Below are 17,971 nucleotides of genomic sequence, written 5' to 3'. Positions count from 1 at the left end.
GGGACTTAAGTCACAGAAAGGTATACCATCCCTGTATCTCTTGCTTAAATGTCAGTAAATTGTATGTCTAGCTGAGTGTTTTACTATATCTTTTCTATATCTTTTCTGAACTCTATCTTTTCTATGAGTGTGAACTATCTCTTTCTTAAATACAAACTGAGTATTATGGAGATATACTACTCCCTAGTCTTCAATATTAATTTCCTTCATTTGAGATTATCTCCAATTTAGCCTGTATGTATCTTGTTTGTACCTAGATGTTTGTATGTTATCTTATCTACTAGACTGTGGCACCAACCTTCTGTTGGAAATTAATTTTTAAAATTCTTTTCCATAATCCCTTTCCTAGTGATTCTATATATGGCTTTGAGTCAAGGGTACCGCTGTCTCCAAAAAAATTGAAGTTGAGGGTCACTCCAAAGGCAAAGGAAAGGTGAAAGGTGGGCATGGGTAGCCTACAACATTGTACCAGTCAAGAACTATATAGAAAAATTAATAGAAAGGGTAGGATCAGGAAAATGTAGGCTAGGAAAAAAAGGTGAGCCAGTCCCATAATGAGAGCAAGGTATAAAGGATATAGGGGAGCCTGTGTGCCTCAGAAAAAAGATCTAGAACAAGGGTGAGGAACCTGTGGCCTCAAGGTCACATGTGGCCCTCTAGGTCCTCAAGTGCAGGCCTTTGACTGAATCCAAACTTCACAGAACAAATCCCTTTAATAAAAGGATTTGGTGTATAAAACTTGGACTCAGTCAAAAGGCTGCACCAAAGAACCTAGAAGGCCACATGTGGCTTCCAGGCTGCAGGTTCCCCACCCCGATCTAGAGAATGCCCTTCCTCAGAATGCTATATGGACTCGTTGGGGAGCTTTGCTGGAAGACTTGAACAAGAATAGCATAGGAAGGACAGATGTGGATGGGTTTTAATCTCCATTTGTGGGGAATATTCACAATATTGTGAGCAATGCCCACATCAATAAAAGCACAGCTCAACCAAGTCAAGTCAACAAGTATTTCTTAAATGCCTGCTATGTGCAAAGCACTGTGCTAAGCAGGGAGGATAAAAAGAAAGGTAAAAGACAATCAAGAACTATATAAATATAAATTAGCAAAGAGGGTTAAGTGACTTTCCCAGGGTCACACAGCCATTAAGTGCCTGAGGCCTGATTTGAACTCATGAAGATGAGTCTTCCTGATTCCAAGCCTATCCACTGCACCACCTAGCTGCCCTTGGTTAGATTTGCTGATCATCTTTTTTGTTTTGATTTGGGTTTTTTGTTAGTTCTACAGTTTTTTCTTTAATTTTTATTTCTTCTTATAAAGGAAGGCTTTGGGTATGGACAGAGGGAGGGATGCACATATTGGAAATAAAGGTAATATAAAAACTGGAGAGCTAAATGATGATAGACAGACAGATGATAGATGGATAAAAATTTTTTTAAAAAGAAAGCAATGGTTCACCAGAGCAACATAATATAGATTTTAAGCATAGTTTCTATGTCAGAAAAATAACTTGAGCTTTACCACTCTTGCTGGGGGATGGGCTAGGAATATAAGAAGGTGTCAGTTGCTGACAGAGGGTAAAAATATGAAATCAGGCATTGGTGGAGTATCACATAATGGGATGACAGTGAGGACCAGGTCAGCTCTCTGTTTTGCTCACAGGTAGATTCCAACCTGATTCTATCAGTCTTTAGTGTAGATATACTGCTTATTTCTCACTTTCTTCTCTCTTCTCCCTTCCTCTCTTAATTTCCTTTATCCTGTCCTTTGTCTTTCTCCATTAGTGCCTTATGACTGTCACTGCTTAAATCTGACTAGTATCCCTTAAGGCAAGAAAGATACAAATCCCTGAGCTATACTTGCTAGGGGCCACTTAAATAATATTCACAAGATAAGAGGCCAATTGTGTTGAAATACATTTATGAAAAAATTTTAAAATAACTTTATGGGAAGATGGCAGATTAGAAATTTTCTCTGATCCCTACAACCTCTCTAAAACAGAAACTATGGACCCCAACTAAAGCAACTTCAGCTGTTTCCATGGTCTAGAACACCAAGAATCTAAAACAAAGTAAAAGAAAATCAGGAACTGATGCTCACTGATCGTAAACTCACTTGGTACCTCTCCTTCTACTGGCAGAAAGGCTACATTAGCAGATGCATGGAAACAACATAGGCTTGCATCAAAACTCACCCCTATACTCTGGCTCCTCCTCCCTCTTTCTAGTGCCATAAAGACCTGAGCTCCAGTCTGTGAAAGTTTCCTCAGGTCTCAATAGCTCAGTTGCCTATAGCCCTTCAGGAACAAATGATTGCCAGGGGCTACAACCTGGAAGCACTATTGCTGCAAAGCTCTGAACTTCTGAGAACTCTGAACCACTGGTGCTGGAGAGAGTAGACTGAACTACCAGTGTCAACAAGCTCTTAACTGCTGGTGCCACGCCAGAGAACTAAGGAACAGAGGAAGTGGGATGGGTCAACAGGACAGGACAATGTGGAATGCTGTACAGTACTCCACTGAGCCTGAAGGAAGAATACAGCATCCAGCTGGGGCCAGTTCTACCCACCCATAAGTCAGTTGGGGCAAAGACCCAGGCTGGTAGTATGTGGATTGCCCTGTTTGGAAGGAAACTGAGATACTTTGAGATCCAACCCCCAAGGAAAACACAATCAGAGGAGAAAGAGTCAGAAAAGAACAAAAATAAATAGGAAAAAAGGACTGAAAGTACCAAAGATTCCAGTGCTCTTTGGAATACATTATTCCATTCTTTCCTTCTTTTTCTAGTGGATGCATAACAGCTTTGCATTGTTTGAACACCCTTTCCTCTATAAGTTAAGGTCTTTTTTCTGATGACTTACAGACCAGAAATGTAGAAGGAATGAATAAATACAGACAGCAACAGCTAAATTATACAGGGAGATAGGAGTGAAGGCAGAAATCAGGGAGGGGCAACAGTGAAGAGGCAGACAGAGGAAATTACAGATAGAACCTGGTGATACCTCACTTATACACACAACATGGTAGGGTACATGAAAGGGGAAGGGAGTAGGAGGATAGAGAGAACTGGGGTCAAATCAAGGGTTAGCAATGAAGGAAAAGGTGACCTCTGTGGCCTCAAAAAGAGAAAAGCCTATGGGGGGGTGAGTGAGGAAGGGGATGAGATTGAAAAGGGGAAGAATGGAGAAAGGTCTTATTTTTGAGGTGGATGGGGGTTCCACTAATGAATGCTACTATGGGTGAAGGGAGATGAGGACTTAATATTGGATGAGGACTCAGAGTTTTGGTGCCCAAAAAATCTACTTGTCCTGGGAAGGGTGAGTTAGAACCACTGGGGGCAACTGGCAGTTGGAGGAGTGGAGAACATGGACCCAGGGAAGTATAGAAAAAGCAAAAGGTCAACAGGAGAGGGCATAGATCAATGAGGAGTAGGAGGGAAGAGTGTCTTACCATGGGGCAGGGTCCTCTCTGAAACCTTCAATGCTTGGAATTGCTCTGAGAGTGAGGGACAATGGAAAAGAGGAATCCATGGGGTAAATCCTATAAAACAAAGGCAGAAAGCATCTATAGGGCAGAGTCTAGAATGAATATCTTGGAAGCTTTGATAGTAGGAAAAATAGAGAGAAAACAGATAATTATAGAGATTATGAATCAGAGAATAAGAATGTAGAGTAAACAAAGAAAAGATGGATAATGAACTGAATAAAAGAAATACTTTTTGAAAGGGGTACAAAAATGAAACAAATAAAACCTAATGAACAGAACTAGCTAAGTGGAGGAGAGGAAGAGTGAATCTATCTGCCTGAGAGTAAAAAAAAAAAGAGGAAGTAAGATATTGATATACACATACACACACACACACACACACACACATATATATATATATATGTCTCCAGATAAAAGCAAGAGAGAGGAGCTAATATACAAAACCATAAAAGACATGCAAATCAAAATAACTCTGAAGTTTTTAAAATTGGCCAAAAAACAAATGACCAGAAAATGGCAAAAGCCTATGTTTGAATGGTTAGGGGAAGATAGGCACATTTATACTAATTGCTGGTGAAGCTGTGAAATGACACAATCATTTTAGAAAGCAACTTCAAGTTAGTGAATGAAGTGACTAAAATAAAATACCCATACCCTTTGAATTAGAAATTCTATTACTGGGCTTATACCTCAAGGAAAGCAAAAAATCCCCATATACTCCAAAATATTTATAGCAACACTTATTGTGATAGTTAAGAATTGGAAACAAAATGGATACCCATTGATTGAGGAATGGCTAAACAAATTATGGTACATGAATATAACGGATTTCTACTGCACTGTAAGAAATGATGTGTGATGAATACAAAGAAGCATGGAAAGATCTCTATGAACTGATGCAGAGCGAAGTAAGCAGGACAAAGAAAATAATATACACAGTAATCACAACAAAGTAAGTAGAACAATGACATACAAAAAATCTAAAGTAAATGTACAAAATTATAAAAATCAAGTAGGATTCAAATGAAGAGAAGTGGGATGTGCACAGGTGTTACACACTGCACATGTTTTTACACTTAATGTATTGATCTGACAGTTTAACTTTTTTTCTGTTAAAAAAAACCAACACTATTTTCTCATATGAAATAGCTTTTAGGGAAGGAGATGGGGAGGGATACATGAGATGCTATTGTGATGTAAGAAACAGAAAACATCAACCAAAATTATTTTTTAAAAAATCATAAGTTCATGGACTCCAGCTTAAGAATTTCTGGTCTAATGATAATAGCTAGCATTTGTAAAGTGCTTTAAGATTTGTAAAATTCTTTATATATGTTATTTCATTTGATCCTCGGAACAGCCCCATAAGACAAGCGACATTATTATCATTATTTTACGAATGAAGAAACTGAGACTGGAAGAGTCTCAGTGCCCACAGTTACACAGCTAACAAGTATCTAAGATAGGATTCAAATTAAGTTCTTTCTGACTCTAGTTCCAGGACTCTATCTACTTTGTGATCTGCCTGGTAGGAAAGCCCTGCTACTGCCAGGAGGGTACCAACAAGTCACGTGTTATTAAAGAAATTCCTTTCTCTATCTGGGCTTCAGATGATTTCCCCATATCCAAGATACATTCAAATGTGGGTCCCCTGAAAACTACAGGTTTAAGGTATGCTTGGAATTATAATCTATTCAAAACCATAAAACCCCTACCAATGTTCCTTTCACCAGAACAGCTAGAGGACACATTATTTCAAAGCAAAAGGCATTTAATTAAACGGCATACCAAAATGAATGACAAGGAAGTCTACTATATACACATGGGGGTCCACTCACACAGGTTCTAATATCACTAGAAGGAGAAGGAATAAATGCAGGAAACTCTCATTGCCAGGGAACACACAAAGGTAACGTACATAAGCTGAGCAAAACATGTTTTTAGAGCTGTGACTTTGCTTGGACTCTCCTCTGCCCCTGATGCTGTTGCTTATTGCTTCCCTGCAAAATCACCAATGTCATCTGCTGGTCTGGTGATGTAAATGAGCTGTAAAGTATGCTGCAACCTGCTATTTTTCTCTGTTGATCTTGTCTTTCTGGCATATTTTTCTCTGCTGATGCTCTTCTGATTGCAACTTCTGTGCAGTTTCTGCCCCATAGAGGGAGAGTTCTTTTGTGATCTTTTTTGAGTCACACTTGCAGCAACACCTAGTCAACTAGCAAAAGCACTTAGGCCAAGGTTAAGTCTGTCTTTTGAACTCTATTTGCTTCTGAGCTCAGCCTATTATTTGAATTAAAGTACAGGCATTCTTTTAAACCACTATTTTGCCCCAAATTGACTGCTTAGGTCCGTGCAAATCACTACAGAAGCTTTGCTTAGCAAGATCAGAGAAGGGTAAAGTTAATAACTTTGATTTTGCCTTCTGACAGGCACCAAACTATTCTCTCTCTCTAAGGAGAGTAAAAAGATGAGGTTAGAGATGCCCAACAAGGTTCCTTCCAGTTCTAACATTCTATGATTTTGCTATTCTTGAATCTCAAGCCATATGTCTTTTCTCAGCCACATGGTTAAACCCCAGCTGTTCCAGGGTACACATTACAGCAAGAGCTACATCCTTCTATGTGGATGAAGGGACTAATGTACCCATACTCTCCACCATCAGATAAGCAACTAAGGTATTCTTTCTTCCTTTCTTTCTTTCTTTCTTTCTTTCTTTCTTTCTTTCTTTCTTTCTTTCTTTCTTTCTTTCTTTCTTTCTTTCTTTCTTTCTTTTCTTTCTTTTTTTCTTCCTTCCTTCCTTCCTTCCTTCCTTCCTTCCTTCCTTTCTTTCTTTCTTTGCAACTGTGGTTAAGTGACTTGCCCAGAGTCACACACTAGTAAGTTTCTGAGGCTGGATTTGAATTCAGATCCTCCTAACTCCAGGGCCACCTAAGGTATACTTTCTATATTTGACAGCTCCTTCCCTATGCTGGTGAAGATACAGACTGATACAAATCCAGATCACCTACAATTCATTTGAAAGCTTTTCACTTACCAAAAAAAAAATCTCAACATGACAAGGTTATCTTTATTGTTAATTCTGAGGAAAGAGCATTTTCAAAAATTCAACTGCTTTATCTTTCACGAAGGACAAAATGCAAATTTTGATAAAGTACATTTTGCTTGCCAACATTCATACCAAGAAATTGTTTTTTAAAAACCCGATTAAAAGAGTATATTGATTTCAGATCTAGCACTAATTTATCATCCATTATTAATAATGTCTATGATGTATCATTGTTTCTATATTCTGTAACCTTGGGAAAACTAGTCACCCTGCCCCCCGTATTAATTCCTCACCATCTATCCAGCCTAGATTAAACAAACAAAGCTGGGTTTGGAAGCAGACAGTGGCTTTGAGAGTTTGTGTGACTATAGGCAAATAACAAAGTAAAAATCTTTCAGAGTTTTGGTTTTCTACTCTGTAAAATAGGGCTAATACTACCTACTTAAATGGATATCAACCTACTACCTACCTACCTACCAACTATTTACTCAAGCTACCTACTTAAATGAGTATCGAGGTAGTACAGTGGATTCCAGAGCATTGGGCCCGGAGTCAGGAAGACTCTTCGTGAGTTCAAATCTGGCCTCAGACACTTGCTAACTGTGCAATCCCAGGCAAGTTACTTAACCCCATTGGCCTCAGTTTCCTCATCTGTAAAATGAGCTGAAGAAGGAAAAGGCAATCCACTCCAGAATGTGTGCCAAAATACCCTAAATGGCATCATGAACACAACTGAAAATGACTAAACAATAACAACCTACATAAAAGCCTTATCATGATGAAAACACGAAACTAATTGTAAATGTAAGCTATCACTATTCTATTTTCCCAGGAAAATGAATAGGTTTTAGTCATCGCTAAAACAATAGCCACAGTTCTTTGGAGAATGGAGCTATGGAAACCAAAAGCATAATTTGGCCTCATCTAGGAAGAATCAAGATTAAAAATAGTTAACAAGCTTTACTGGTTAGGAGGTATTGCCCATTCCTCCACCAATTTTTAGATCCTGACAGGTAATAGCACAAAGATCAGAAGCCAGATGTCCCAGGTACAATTGTGAAGTGTGTTTACTACCAGCTTCCCAGTCTAAGCAGTCTGTGGCCAATCTGGGTACTCTTGTCTTCATATATCTATCAGTCAGTACATTACAATCCAATCTATCCCTCTGAGAAGAGGCAGTCTGGTATAAGAGAAATCTTGGAATCAGGAAGTTCTGGGTCCAAATCCCAACATTGATTCTTAATACAGTGAGCCCAGGTAACTCTCTGAGTTTCAGGCAAGAATTCCCTAGATTCTACTAAGCCATTGACAGGTAATAAATATGCTGATGGAGGAAGTTTCTGAACTTATGGAATCAAATTTTATTTATCTCTTAGACATCTGAGAAATCCTAAACTTATACTCTTTATTCGCACTAAGGTGTGACTGACTGATGAAAGTTTAAAGCTCTTCCTCCCCATAAGGAGATTTTTTAAAAATGATAGAAGTGGTAGGGTAATTGATTTAACCCTTCAGGATATATGTTCAGCCATTGGCCAACAAGTAGGCAAGAAAGGATGAGGGTTTCCTAAAATGATACTGCTTGAGATTTAGCTAATCTTTTAAAAAATGACAATAATACACATATCTTTAATAGCTTTACTTTTTAAAAATTATTTATCTAATATTTCTAATTTTCAGCACTGATTTCCACAATACTTTGAATTACAAATTTTCTCCCAATTTCTACCCTCCCACCCACTCCAAGATGGCATATATTCTGATTGCCCTGCTCCCCAGTCAGCCCTCCCTTATGTCACCCCACTCCCCCCATCCTCTTTTCCCTTACTTTCTTGTAGGGAAAGATAGATTTCTTTGCCCCATTGCCTGCATATCTTATTTCCTAGTTGCATGCAAAAACTTTTTTTTTGAACATCTGCTTTTAAAATTTTGAATTCCAAATTCTCTCCCCTCTTCCCTCCCTAAGAAGGCAAGCAATTCAACACAGGCCACATGTGTATCATTCTGTAGAACCCTTCCACAATACTCATGTTGTGAAAGACTAACTATATTTTGCTCCTTCCTGTCCTAACCCTCTTTATTCAATATTCTTCCTTGACCTTGTCCCTTTACGAAAATGTCTGCTTTTGATTATCTCCTCCCCTTATCTGCCCTCCCTTCTATCATCCCCCCTTTTTTATCTCCTTCCTCCTTCTTTCCTGTGCAGTAAGATACCCAATAGAGTGTGTATGTTATTACCTCCTCAAGTCAAATCCGATAAGAGAAAGATTCACTCATTTCCCCCTCACCTGCCCCCTTTTCCCTTCCAATGAACTGCTTTTTCTTGCCACTTTTATGTGAGATAATTTACCCCATTCTATCTCTCCCTTTCTCCCTCTCTCATTATATTCCTCTCTCATTCCTTCACTTGATTTTATTTTTTTAGATATCATCCCTTCATATTCAACTCACCCTGTGCCCTCTGTCTACATATACATATACATATACATGTGTATATATATACATTCCCTTCAGCTAACCTAATACTGAGGTCTCATGAATTATGCACATCATCTTTCCATGTAGGAATGTAAACAAAACAGTTCAACTTTAGTAAGTCCCTTATGATTTCTCTTTCTTGTTTACCTTTTCACACTTCTCTTGATTCTTGTGTTTGAAATTCAAATTTTCTGTTCAGCTCTGATCTCTTCACTGAAAAAGCTTGAAAGTTCTCTATTTTATTGAAAATGCATATTTTGCATTGGAGCATTATACTCAGTTTTGCTGGGTAGATGATTCTTGGTTTTGATCCTAGCTCCATCGACCTTCAGAATATCATATTCCAAGCCCTTCGATTCCATAATGTAGAAGCTGCTAGATCTTATGTTATCCTGATGGTGTTTCCACAACACTCAAATTGTTTCTTTCTGGCTGCTTGCAATATTTTCTCCTTGATCTGGGAGCTCTGGAATTTGGTGACAATATTCCTAGGAGTTTTCTTTTGGGGATATTTTCAGGAGCAATCAGTGGATTCTTTCAATTTCTATTTTACCCTCTGGCTCTAGAATATCAGGGCAGTTCTCCTTGATAATTTAGTCAAATAATTTTTAAATTATCTCTCCTGGATCTATTTTCCAGGTCAGTGGTTTTTCCAATGAGATATTTCACATTGTCTTCCATTTTTTCATTCCTTTGGTTCTGTTTTATAATATCTTGATTTCTCATCAAGTCACTAGCTTCCACTTGCTCCAATCTAATTTTTAGGTAGTATTTTCTTCAGGGGTCTTTTGGACCTCCTTTTTCATTCAACTAATTCTGCCTTTCAAGGTATTCTTCTCTTCATTGGCTTTTTGGAGCTCTTTTGCCATTTAAGTTAGTCTATTTTTTAAGGTGTTATTTTCTTCAGTATTTTTGGGGTCTCCTTTAGCAAGTCATTGACTTTTTTTCCATGGTTTTCTCTCATCACTCTCATTTCTCTTCCCGATTTTTCCTCTACTTCTCTAACTTGCTTTTCCAAATCCTTTTTGAGCTCTTCCATGGACTGAGACCGCTTCATGCTCTTCTTGGAGGCTTTTGATGTAGGCTCTTTGACTTTGTTGACTTCTTCTGGCTGTATGTTTTGGTCTTCTTTGTCACCAAAGAAAGATTCCAAAGTCTGAGTCTGAATCTGAATCTGTTTTCACTCCCTGGCCATGTTCCCAGCCAACTACTTGACCCTTGAGTTTTTCATCAAGGTATGACTGCTTGTAGAGTAAAGAGTACTTTGTCCCAAGCTTGAGGGGCTGCACTGTTGTTTTCAGAGATTTTTCTACACAGCAGGCTCTGCCACACCAGTACTCCTCCTCCCCCAAGAACTGCCAACCCGGACTGGACTCAGATCTAAATAGGCTCTGCACTCCTGCTCTGATCCACCACTTAATTCCTCCTACCAGGTGGGCCTGGGGCTGGAAGCAACTGCAGCTATAGTTCTGTAAGCAGCCTCAGAGCTGCACCAACTGCACTGCTCCCCCCGCCCCGGAGTGGTGGCTGACCCCAAACTCCTTTCACTCCATCTCCCCAGTTTTTTCCACTAACCTTCTCTGTTGTCTGGTGTTTGTGGGTTGAGAATTCTGGTAATTGCCACAGCTCACTGATTCAGGGTGCTACGGCCTGTTCTACCCAGCTCCTGGTCTTGTTGGTCATGGCGCAGCCCACAGTGGACTCTGCTCTGCTCCCTGCACGGTGTGATAGACCTTACCCAGCGACCATCCAGGCTGTCCTGGGCTGGAGCCCTGCTTCCCTCTGCTATTTTGTGGGTTCTACAGTTCTAGAATTTGTTCAGAGCCATTTTTTATCTGTGTTTGGAGTGTCCTGGGGGAGAGCTTTAGGCAAGTCCCTGTTTCCCAGTCACCATCTTTCTGCCCCCAATAGCTTTACTTTTAAAAGAAGATTTAGATATGGTAGAGTGGAAGAGAGTGATAACGAAATATGGTATAGAAAATAAATACGAATGTAAGCTGTTCTGTTAATTGTTTTATAATGACAACACACTAGGACATATAATGCTGTTTACAACAACAATACAATAAAGACTTAAAGATTGAAGTGTTCCCCTGGCCTCCTATTTGGAATTTAGGCTATAGTCTTTGTTTTTGGGATGGATCATTAGGTAAGCAGCATAGACCCTAGCTTAATCAAATTGGAACAGAAGAATGGTAACTTGTCCCATATAAAAGTAGATTAAGTTCTTAGTCTGATGGGTTCCATAATTGCCAAAGTTCCACACCACAATGCAGTTCCAGGTGGGGTTGTATTATATACTTTTCAAACTCCTTTATATGGGCTACTATGTCCTTCTCTGTATTATGCTTCTCCAAGGTCTGAATAACACACTCCACAGAATCCTACTGCATCTCCTCCAACAGGTCTATATTTTTTATTCTGGTGGTCATTCATGGTTATTTAAGGTAAGAGTAGCTAATGGGTTCCTGCTTCTGGTCCCTATAAGAGTAGCAATCCAATTAGATGAGTACCTGTAGTAGCAATTAAGATTTGAAAATCTTTCCCACCCATTATTAGGCCATATGCCCTGCTTACATCACAGGAAGCCTAAGTTACATGTGGTGGGAGGAGCTTCCTGACAGGAAAAGGAAGTTATGTCACAGAAAATGCTGAGAGAGAGGGAGAGGGGGGGGGGTTATGGCTGCTAATGGATGCCCTCATGATTGTTAGAGCTGAACAGGATGATGTAGCTGTACTGTGAGTTTGTTCTGGGCAAAGATCCCAGCAGGGGATTGGAGAGGTTTTGGGATGGTGAGTCCCCAGGTTGTTACATTGGGTGTGGAATGTTTTATTGCTGTGGTAGACTGGATAAATGGCTTGTGGGATATGGTTCTCTGGTGTCTGAATAAATGGTTTACTTCTTCTATCTTCTATGTGGAGAGTCTCCTGTACTTTGTGACATAGGCCTTTTGACAATTGTCATCTACATTGTTGTTATCGCCTTACTGTTTCTGTACCCTCTCAGCCAAAACCTTTGAACATCTCCAGTTGCTCTTATTCAACAAGTAAAAATAATACATAAGTCCCTAAAATATGCAAGGCACCAGGGATACAAAAATAAAAACTAAACAGTTCCTGCCCTCAAGGAGCTTACACTCCACTTATGAGTCTAGGTCATAGGTTGTTGTTTATTCTGAGCAAGAAAACTGCCAAAAAGGTCTTGAGAAAACATTTTTTTTTTAGCCTTCTATAAAACAATGCCTAGATTAGCTATGTTTTTTACCTAGGCAAGAATACTGAAAGAAGGTACTTGAAAGAATTCCTATAAGCAACCTGAAAGACCTCCTTCCAAGCCTTTTAGATGGAAGCTATACTATAAATTCAAGGAATTTTTTCTTCTAACAAGGCATATATTCAGAAATGATAGCATTTGGGTCCATAGTCACCCTAATATGTATTATGAAACAGTATCTCTGCATCAGAAAAGAGAGGCTACCCCAGAATATGAAAAAATAGTGCTTTGGAGGCAAAGCTAAGATGGTGGAGAAAAGGCAGTCACTCTCCTGAGCTGTCCCAAAAACCCCTCTGACCACCTCTAAATAATGCCACAGAACAATTCCTGGAGCGGCAGAACCCGTGAAAGTAAAGGTGAAATAATTTTCCAGCCAAAAACAACTTAGAAGTTTGGCAGGAAAGGTCTATTGCACCTGGGTGAGAGTGGAGACACAGTACAGTGCAGACTGCTCCAGAGCAAACAAGGCCCTAGCAAACCAGGAGCTGACTTTGAGAGCCACTGAGTCAACTTCTGGAGCTCTCAGCCCACAGACATTAAAGAGATTGAATAACTGATCTGAAGGAGATTACAGGTATTTCTTTACTGGCACTGGGAGGCAGGATTTTGTTGCTTTGCCCATACTCAGATCTGGGTCACCATCCTGGATGGCAGTCCCAGGAAAAGGAAGAGCACTAGCACACCAGAACTTGAAGCTGCAGTAGAGCAGGGACCCTCGTAACAGTTCCAGGGTTCTGGTCACTCAAGACAAGAGCTCAGGCCAGAAGAATAGTAAACACACTTCTCCTTAAATCATACCATCTTGGAAGAACTGAAAACTTATAGGTCCCTAGAAGTATCTCTGAAAACAGATCCACCAAAATCCCTGAATCTTTGGACAGTGTGCCCTCTACCCTGGAAGCAGAACCCCACTTTAATAAAGAATTAAAAGTCAAGAAATTGACTGGGAAAATGAGCAAACAACAGAAAAAAATTCTAACTGTAAAAAGTTACTGTGGTGACAAGGAAGGTCAAAACACACTCAGAAGAAGAAAACAAAGACAAAGCTCCTAAATCCAAAGACTCCAAGAAACATATGAATTGGTCTCAGGCCATGGAAGAGCTAAAAAAGGATTTTGAAAATCAAGTAAGAGAGGTAGGAGAAAAATTAGGAAGAGAAATGAGAATAATTATAAGAAAATATGAAAAACAAGTCAACAGCTTGGTAAAAGAGACACAAAAATACTAAATAAAATGACACCTTAACAAATATAATAGGTCAAATGATAAAAGAAGCACAAAGAGCCAATGAGAAGAAGAATGCTTTGAAAAGTAAGATTGGCCAAATGGAAAAAGAGGCACAAAAATACACTAAAGAAAAAAAACTCCTTAAAAAGTAGAATTGGCCAAATGGAAAAGGAGGTACAAAAAGCTCACTGAAGAAAATAATTCCTTAAAAACTGTAATTGAGCAAATGGAAGTCAATGGTTTTACAAGAAATTAAGAAATAATAAAACAAAACCAAAAGAATGAAAAAATAGAAGATAGTGTGAAATATCTCATCGGGAAAACAACTGACCTGGAAAATAGATCCAAGAGAGAGAAATTAAAAATTATTGGACTACCTGAAAGTTATCATCAAAAAAAAGACCATAGACATCATCTTTCAAGAAATTATCAAGGAAAACTGCCCTGATATTCTAGAACTGGAGGGTAAAATAGAAATTGAAAGAATCCACTGATCACCTCCTGAAAGAGATCCCAAAATGAAAACTCCCAGGAATATTATGTTCAAGTTCCAGAGCTCTCAGATCAAGGAGAGAATATTGCAAGCAGCCAGAAAGAGACAATTCAAGTATCATGAAGCCACAATCAGGATAACACAAGATTTAGCGGCTCTCCAGAGGGAAATGGATATTCAATGAAATAGAGGACTTTCAAGCATTTTTGATGAAAAGACCAGAGCTGAATAGAAAATTTTACTTCAAATACAACACTCAGAAAAGGTTCAGGAAAGGGAAATCATAAGATACTTAATGAGGTTAAAGTGTTTATGTTCTTATATGTGAAGATGACATTGTAACTTATAAAAACTTTCTCATTATTAGGGCAGTTAGGAGTATATACAGACAGAGGGCACAGGTGTGAGTTGAAGGGATGGTATCTAAGAATGGGGTAAATTGTCTCACATAAAGGAGACAAGAAAAAGCTTTTATAGTAGGGGAGAAGATGGGGGATGTTTAGGGTGGGGGAAGGGAGGAGGATGAGTGAACCTTACTCTCATCAGAATTGGCTCAAAGAGGGAATAACATTCACATTCAATTGGGTATAGAAATCTATCTTGCCCTACAGGAAAGTAGGAAGGGAAAGGAATAAGAAATGAGGTGGATGATAGAAGGGAGGGCAGATTGGGGGAGGCAGTAGTCAGAAGCAAAACACATTTGAGGAGGGACAGGATGAAAGGAGAAAGAGAAGAGAATAAAATAGGATGGAGGGAAATACATTTAGCAGTTAATAACTGTGAAAAAAATTTTTGAAGCAAGTGTCTCTGGTAAAGGCCTCATTTCTTGAATGTATAGGGAACTGAATCAAACATAATAATAAGAGCCATTTCCCAATTGATGAATGATCAAGAGATATGAATAGTTTTCAAATGAAGTAATCAAAGTTATCTATAGCCATATGAGAAGGTTAAATGGCTATTGATTGGAGGAATGCAAATTGAACAATTCTGAGGTTCTATCTCATACCTATTAGATTGAATAATAGGACAAAAAAGGAAAATGACAATTGTTGGAAGGGAAGTGGGAAAAATGAGACATTAATGCACTGTTGGTGGAATTGTGTACTGATTCAACCCTTCTTTAGAGCAATTTAGAGCTATGCCCAAAAGGCTATAGAACTGTGCATATCCTTTGACCTAGCAGTGTCACTAGTAGGTCTGTATCCAAAATGAGATAAAAAACAAAGAGGAAAAGGACTTATATGTATAGAAATATGTATAGTAGCTCTTTTCTGGTGGCAGAGAGTTGGAAACTGGGGGTATGCCCATCAATTAGTGAATGTCTGAACAAATTTTGCTATGTGATAGTAATGGAATGCTACTGTTCTATAAGACATAATGAGCAGAATGCTCTCAAAAAATCTGGAAATACTTACATGGCCTGACACAAAGTGAAATGTACTGTGTACAACATAACAGCAATATTGTAAGATGATCAGCTGTGAATGACTTAGCTATTCTCAGCAATACAATGATTGAAGACAACTCTGAAGGACCTATGATGAAAAATGCTATCCATCCCCAGACAAAGAACTGATTGCATCTGAATACAAATTGAAGCATATGATTTTTTAAACTTTATTTTTCTTTAGTTTTTTGTGGTCTATATTTTCTTTCACAACATGACTAATATGAAAATATGTTTTGCATGACTACACATGTATAACCTATATCAAATTGCTTGCCTTCTCAATGAGGGGGGTAGGGAGGGAAGAAAGGAGAGAATTTAGAGCTCAAAGTTTTGAAAACAAATGTTAAAAAAAATTTTTACATGTAATTGGGGAAAAATGAAATACTAAGAAAAAATAGTGCTTTGTAGGTGGTGGGCCAGACCCAGGTTTGTCTGAGTTATATTATGCCTATAGTCAGGCTCCAATCCTGATTACCAAATTGCCAATTACCCAAGCAAATCTCCCTTCAAAATTCTTAATAGCATTGTCATTTAACCTGAATAATTGCTTTGATTTGTTAACATAAATCAGATTTTTAATTACTCTAGCCCAGTAGACGTTAAAAGGCTTTTAAGACAATTACCTTCTATCAAGGAAAGTATGAACCAGCAACTTTGTAGAAGGAGCCTACCTCCACTTTAGCTACTGCTTAGCATCACTCTGAAAAATGATGATGTCTATTCTAATTAAATTTTTTAGCCTTTTCTCAGCCCTCCCCCTCTTTGACATCTCTACAGTGTTTCAAACTGTTGACCACCTTCTCCACCTGGATACTGTATCCTCTGTGGATTTTTGTGATACTGTTCTCTTATTGCTGTCCTCCAACCTGACTGACCACTACTCCATCTTCTTTGTTGCATCATCATCTCTATTGTGCCTCCCAACTATGTGTGTATCCCTCCCCCAGCAAGGCTCTGTTCCTTGCCCTTTTCTTATTTCTTTCTATATCCTTGATTCCTGAGGCTTCCCTGGATTTAAGTATCATCCTTGGTCTCTCTTTTGAGCTCTAAAAATACCAACTGCTTACTGGCACTAGATGTCTGAAAGGCACAGGAATCTATTGAAGCTAGTTCAATTGTTAAATTTTCAGTGTGAGCATTTACACCTTGGAAATCAGCAAATGCTGCAAATCAGGGCTTGATTTTTGTTGATTGGCAACTTAAGAAAATGATGGAGAAAATGTTAATAATACAGGTTAAAATTAAGTGTGTCAAGAGAATTTTATTTTCCTCAGAGGTCTGGTTGTTAAACATTTAGCAGCGCACCATTGGTTAGTTATCTCAAATTTAGTATGTCAATATAGAACTCATTATCTTTCCTCAGAAATTTGCCTCTGGACTAGTGGAACAAAGCTGGATTTGAACAAGATGGCAGATTTGAGTTCTATACCCAATGCTTACTAGTTTTATGATGCTAGACAAGCAATTTAATCTATATGTGCTTTGGTTTTCTAATCTGTAAAATGGAGACAGTACACAAATACCACAGTGACATTCCAAAAGCAGAAGTCTAACTATCTTGCTCAATATATTCCAAAGGCTCACTATTACCTCTAGGACCTAATACAAGATCCTCTACTTGGCATTTAAAGCCTTTCACAACTCAGTTCTAGCCAAACTTTGCAGCATTATTACATTTCTCTCTTTCATCTACTCCTGGTCCAGCCTTTGCTGTTTCTCACACCCCACATTCCATCTCCTGTCTCCTTGTCTTTTTCAAGACTGTCTCGCATGATTACAACACTCTCCCTCCTAACCTCCACCTTCTAGAAACCTTAATTTCCTTCAAAGCTTAGCTCAAATGCTGTTCCTGATCCCCATCAATTGTTAGGGCTCCCCCCAAAACCACCTTGAATTTATTATGTATTTATATATTACATATTCATATTTATATATTACTATATTTATTTATATTATAAATATTATTTATGTATATTTATGTTATTTACATATTATTGATGATATATTAATACTCTAATTATTATAAATGATGCAATTATTAATATATTAATATATATTATAAATATATACTAACATATAAATATGTTAAATGTGTATATGTTCATTCCCCAGATAGAATGTAAGCTCATTGAGGGCATTTTTTGCCTCATTTTTGTCTATCATCTACCTTTAGCATAGTCCCTGACAGAGTGTTTAATAGATGCTTGCTGGTTGGTGTAATGTTAATACAATTTGAAGATCTTCCCTGCCCCTTAATAGACCTATATGACCTGCTTTGAACCTGAGTCACATAAGCCTGGGTCATGAGGGTTGTGATGCCCTCTGGCCCTGAAGAAATATGTATATACTCTGAAGTTAGTGTTATGCTTTGGGGCTCACTCATTGGAATCACAATTCGTGTGATTTAGCCAGATGAGACTCTGGGTAGCCATTAAGGAGCCCCCCAGCTTTGAAAAACCCAGATGTTGGTGCTTCTCTCTCTGGTAACTATATGTGTATTGCTTTTGGTCAGACAGT

The 17,971-nt window shown here is 38.5% G+C and overlaps 1 pseudogene; it reads right to left on the bottom strand.

Moving 5' to 3' along the window:
• Positions 1 to 11,177: 11,177 nt before the first annotated feature.
• On the bottom strand, positions 11,178 to 11,439 carry LOC118846843 (annotated as a pseudogene).
• Between the last annotated feature and the right edge of the window lie 6,532 nt (positions 11,440 to 17,971).

The sequence above is a fragment of the Trichosurus vulpecula genome, chromosome 4 (assembly GCF_011100635.1).
Source record: "Trichosurus vulpecula isolate mTriVul1 chromosome 4, mTriVul1.pri, whole genome shotgun sequence".
NCBI classification, from domain to species: Eukaryota; Metazoa; Chordata; class Mammalia; order Diprotodontia; family Phalangeridae; genus Trichosurus; species Trichosurus vulpecula.
This window is presented reverse-complemented; position numbering and strand designations above follow the sequence as displayed.